Source organism: Marmota marmota, unplaced genomic scaffold (genome assembly GCF_001458135.2).
Source record: "Marmota marmota marmota unplaced genomic scaffold, marMar, whole genome shotgun sequence".
NCBI lineage: Eukaryota > Metazoa > Chordata > Mammalia > Rodentia > Sciuridae > Marmota > Marmota marmota.
The window spans coordinates 43,147,963-43,153,165 of NW_025999853.1; the positions used below are offsets into that span (position 1 = coordinate 43,147,963).

A 5,203-nucleotide genomic window follows, 5' to 3' on the forward strand; every position below is an offset into this window, starting at 1 on the left:
ATTTATTTGTCTGTTGACAGACACTCAGGCTGTTTCCATAACTTGGCTATTGTGAATTGTGCTGCTATAAATATTGATATGCATAGTATGCTGAGTTTAGATCTTTTGAATAAATACCAAAAAGTGGAATAGCTGGGTCATATGGTGGTTCCATTCTTAGTTTTTTATTTTTTAAAGGAATATCCATACTACTTTCCAAAGTGGTTGTACTAATTTGCAGCACATATTCCCTCTTCCCTTTAAAGTTTATCCATTATTTAAGGCTACCTTTTGCTCCTAATCTTTCTAAATGACTCTAGGTAAAAGTGATCTCACCTTTATTTTGTTCTGTAACAACTTTCATAATATCCTGAATTCATAATATCCTGAATTTTCTTCAAACTTAAAGTATATTCTACTAAATTATTTGTCTACCCCATTATGACAATGATTAATGTTGCGCTTGGTGATGTCTATTCAAGGAAATCACAGAAGGAATAGATTCACCAAATGATCTGATTAGTTCGCTGTCAGATAAGTGATCATTACTCCCATTCAATTCCTGAAAAAGTCTTTCCGAAAGGCAGAAGACTACGAGCAGGAACTCATATCCATAGCTTTATAGTATAGCAGAACTCTTTAAGTGATATTTAGTTCCAGGTCTGAATATATTCAATAAGGAGTAAAAATGTTTTTATCACATCAGTTAACATTTTTTTGCTAATTGCTGAAGTTGAGCCACTGAGCTTAGTGTTTTTTGGGTGTAATCAAATATAATATTCACAATAATCCTATGAAGTGTCAGCGCTTTTATGATCTTATCTGTTTTGAATCATTCTAATCACCTTTACTGTTTTGTGCATGGAAAATTTTGCCTATAACTATGAATATGTGGTGGAGAAAAATTCAGATAAAGGTTGTTTATTGATTGTTACTGTTTTTCAGGACTTTTTCCTTCTCTCCCCTTTTTGTAAGTCATAACTTCATACTTCAGGAAGCTTCATCAGAATCACTTTAGAGTAAAGTGTTCTTTCTTTCTTTTTTGCAGTGCTGAGGATTAAACCCAGGACCTTGCATATGAAAGGCAAGCACTCTACCAACTGAGCTATATCCTTAGCCCTAGAGTAGTACTCTTTCTTATTCAATTCATAACAATAAAATGCAAAGGGTTAATGTTTTCACAGCAACATCATATTACAAAATATGATTTATAAAATTTCACATTACTTAGCAGGGAATCAGTTGTGCTGAAGCAGAGGTATTATTGCTTCCAGAATGATAGAGATTATTTAATAATTTATATTTAAAAAACTGAACCATGGTCAGAACTTATTTTTCAATTAGGAGAAATAGTGTTGCAATTTCTTTATTCTAACTCATACAAAGCTTAATCTCCCAAATATAGCCTTCTGTCAATATAATTGATATGCTTTTAAATTTGGTTTAGAATAACATTTCTCAAATACAGGATAAAAAATCAAGGCAAATAATTTTTTTCTTATTAACAAATCTAGATACTTGGTAAGTATTTGTCTTTGTATTTTATTTGCACTTGGCTCTATTATTATACATGTCAATTTCAAACATTTTTATAAATCAATATAGATTTTGAGAATACTGTTTTAACTCAGACATTTACAAGACTCTCTACTATTGCATCTAAATTGTAAAAGAAAAATTCTATGTCCTTTTTCTTCAAAAATTTATTTAAAATACTTCTTAAAATTATTGGGTTAAAAAACACATTACTTTTTTTTGCTTAAAATACTTTAATAATGTTTATATTTTATAGGTCTTTGAATCCCTGATTTTTTTTTTTTTTTTTTTGAGGAGGTGGGTTCACTGGGGGCATGCCTTTGGAGTATATATTTTGTATCCAGTGAGTGGAGTCTCCTCTCTCTCTCTCTCTCTCTCTCTCTCTCTCTCTGTTTCTTGATCATCATGTGAGATGATTCCCTCTGCTATACTCTTCTTTTTTTTTTTTTAATTTTTTATTGTGGGTTGTTCAAAACATTACAAATTTCTTGACAATTTGTAAATCAATGGATGTGTAACTGATGTGATTCTGCAATCTGTGTATGGGGTGAAGGTGGGAGTTCATAACCCACTTGAATCAAAGTGTGGAATATGATATGTCAAGAAATTTGTAATGAATCCCTGATTTTTATTTATTACCTTTTATATTTATTTCTTAGTATTGTTTATTAAAGTTTTCTGTCAATATGCATTATAATTAGCTAATTATATTAAAAACTTTCCATAAGTGTTAGTAATTTTTTTTTAAAGAGAGAGATAGAGGTAGAGAGAGAGAGAATTTTTTAATATTTATTTTTTAGTATTTGGCGGACACAACATCTTTGTTTGTATGTGGTGCTGAGGATCGAACCCGGGCTGCACGCATGCCAGACGAGCGCTCTACCGCTTGAGCCACATCCCAGCCCCCAAGTGTTAGTAATTTTAATTCATTATCTCCTACATACAAAGCTGGGATTTTCTTGGATAGATACAAAAAGCTTGTCTCTGACATCTGTGAGTTTTGGTATCTCTATAATTCTCTTGATTCCTCATTTTAGTGGATTAGAATCTATTATCTGACACCTAAATTTGAATAAATTTGAGAAAAAAACTATTTTTACCTTTACTTTTGTCTTTCTCTGCTTGTGTTGGAGTATAAGTATGTATAATAGGTTGAATAATGATACCCAAAGATACTAGGTCCTAATTTTTGGAACCTGCATGACCTCATTTGGAATAAGAGACTTTGCAGATGTGATTCAGTTAAGGATCTTGAGCTGAGGAGATCCCGAGGAGGACTATCCAGCTGGGCCCTAATTGTAATCACATGTATCCTTTTAAAAGAGAGGAGAAGGGAGCATTGCAACACACACTCATATGGAGAAGAGACAATGATTTGAACACAAAGACAGGCCCTGAATCAGGGAATGACAGAAGCCACCAGAAGCTGCAAGGCAAGAGAGGAGGGAGGAAAATGACAAGTTCTCCCCAAGAGCCTCTGGAGAGAATGTGGCCCTGTGGCCTCCTTAATTTCAACTCAGTAATACTGATTTTGAACTCTGGTCTGCAGATCTGTAAGAGAATAAAAGTCTACTCAATGTCATACAATAGATAGTACTTAGTTGCAGCAGCTACAGGTAACCGATACAATAGATAACCACTTAATGACAACAGGCAGACTATGGGTAGCCCAGAAACAGTTTGAGAATACGAATCCCAACACACCTAAATTTGCTCTTTGGCTCTGCCATTTTCTAGAGCAAGGCACTTAAAACTCCTTCAACGTCCTTGTTTATACAAATGGGGATAGTAAATCCTTCTATATGCTTGTAGTAATTTAATGATTTAAAAATCCTTAGAAGAGCACCTGGAATTGAGAAGATGTTGATCATAATTCTAGTCATTATGATTGTTAATATTTACAACCTTATGGCATAGAAAATCTGACTCCTATGCATAGAACTGGACACTTGGCTTTTTGATCCCAAATGAAAATAGTGACATAGAGTAGAGCCACAGAGAACCAAGTGCAAAAATATATCAAACTGAAAACCAGAGCATCCTATTATTTTTTTTCATTTTAAATAAGAAGTTTATTTAAACAACAAGACACTTGACTTGAAGAAAAAACTATCCAGGAATCTTTTTAAGAGTAATTTACCCCTACTTAAAGACAGATTGCACTACATGTAACAGCTACGTACAAAAAAAGTTATAAAATTGTCTTTGGTTTTACAATGATAAATGAAAAACATTAAAATTCTCCAAATGAACAAGGTGTGCAAGGATTTTTGTGTTGTTCAGGTTTTTCTTTTCTTTTTTTTATTTTTGTTAAAATAGTGAGAGCAAAATAACTCACTGGAATATAAAGATAAGGCTGAATGAGCACGCCACTAATGGAGAAAGGGGATATTTTCACAGAACCAGTATTTTTCCCCATCCCATCTCCATTTGATGTCAATCAAAACATATCATTGGCCATTTAGTTTAAAAAAATGCAATATGCTTGTGCACATACACCAATTACTTTATGTACAATAAAGGAATGGGGAAGGGGAAAATGAAAGAAGAGAGAAAACTATCCTATAGTAGTCAGGATGTGGTGGAACCAAATTGCAGTTTTCTAATTGAGAATGTATTCTTGGTCTGTAAGAACAGAGTTCTGGAGTAAAGTAGCAAGTTCCCTTTTTAGTAGACACCTCCTGTCTGCTGCTGGAACACATCAATTGTCTCTTCATCCTCCATTTCCAACTGTGCAGGTGTGTCTATTTCATTAATTGGCTGCCCATCAAATGGGAATCTTATCTGCCTCATCCACAAACCCTGTCATTCACAATATGCTTTTATTAGTTTACTAACTGGTGTATGCCTTGTAATCTTAAACTGCATCACAGAACCATCCTGCCCTGCAAACTTCAAGTTAATATGATCATTTTGTTCTCAGTCCTGACTCCTACCTTGGGCTTTTCCATGGCCATGGCAAGCATGAGAGTCTCCTCAGCTGCCACTTCACAAGAGTACCAGATCCTCACTGAAGGAGCACACAAGCAGCTCCAGGAGCTGCAGAAGAAGGAGGTGGCCCAGAGCATACCATCCTTGGCTGGACTCCTGCACTGCTCACCTTTACCCCTTTCTACTTGTTAATGAAATTCTGCACTTCCCATATGTCAAAATGCTACTGGTTAAATTATAAATTAAACGAGCATTAATATGAATCATACTTTTTGAAATATTAAGTCATGGGGCCAGAATAATGAGTTTGGAATAAACAAAATTTAATGTTTTCTATTTTAAAAATGGAAAACAACCTGGGAGCTGGTTGAAAAAGAAAAACATACTAAAGAAGAGAGTCCAAGTGGTCACTCACTCCTTAAAGTGGGATTTAGTTTAGGTGTCCTGTGGTGGGGACTGAGTGAGGGTTGGGAATACAGTGGGAGTTTGGGAGGACAACCCGTTGAAAGATAATATTTTTTCAATTCTCTGCTCAGTAAATGCTCTTTCAAAGGATGGATTTCTCAGCAATTTTCTGAAATTATACTGTATCTAATTCTGAATTTAAATTTGAATAATCTAAGCTATTAAATAATTGCAGAACTGAAAGCATTATAAATTGTCCCTTCTATGTTTCTCTTTCTATATGTTAAAAACTTTACCCATGACCAGATGGATACATAGCTGAGTTCTACAAGACCTTTAAAGAAGAACTAAT

The 5,203-nt window shown here is 34.2% G+C and overlaps 1 pseudogene; it reads right to left on the minus strand.

Moving 5' to 3' along the window:
• Positions 1-3,855: 3,855 nt before the first annotated feature.
• On the minus strand, positions 3,856-4,472 carry LOC107139823 (annotated as a pseudogene).
• Between the last annotated feature and the right edge of the window lie 731 nt (positions 4,473-5,203).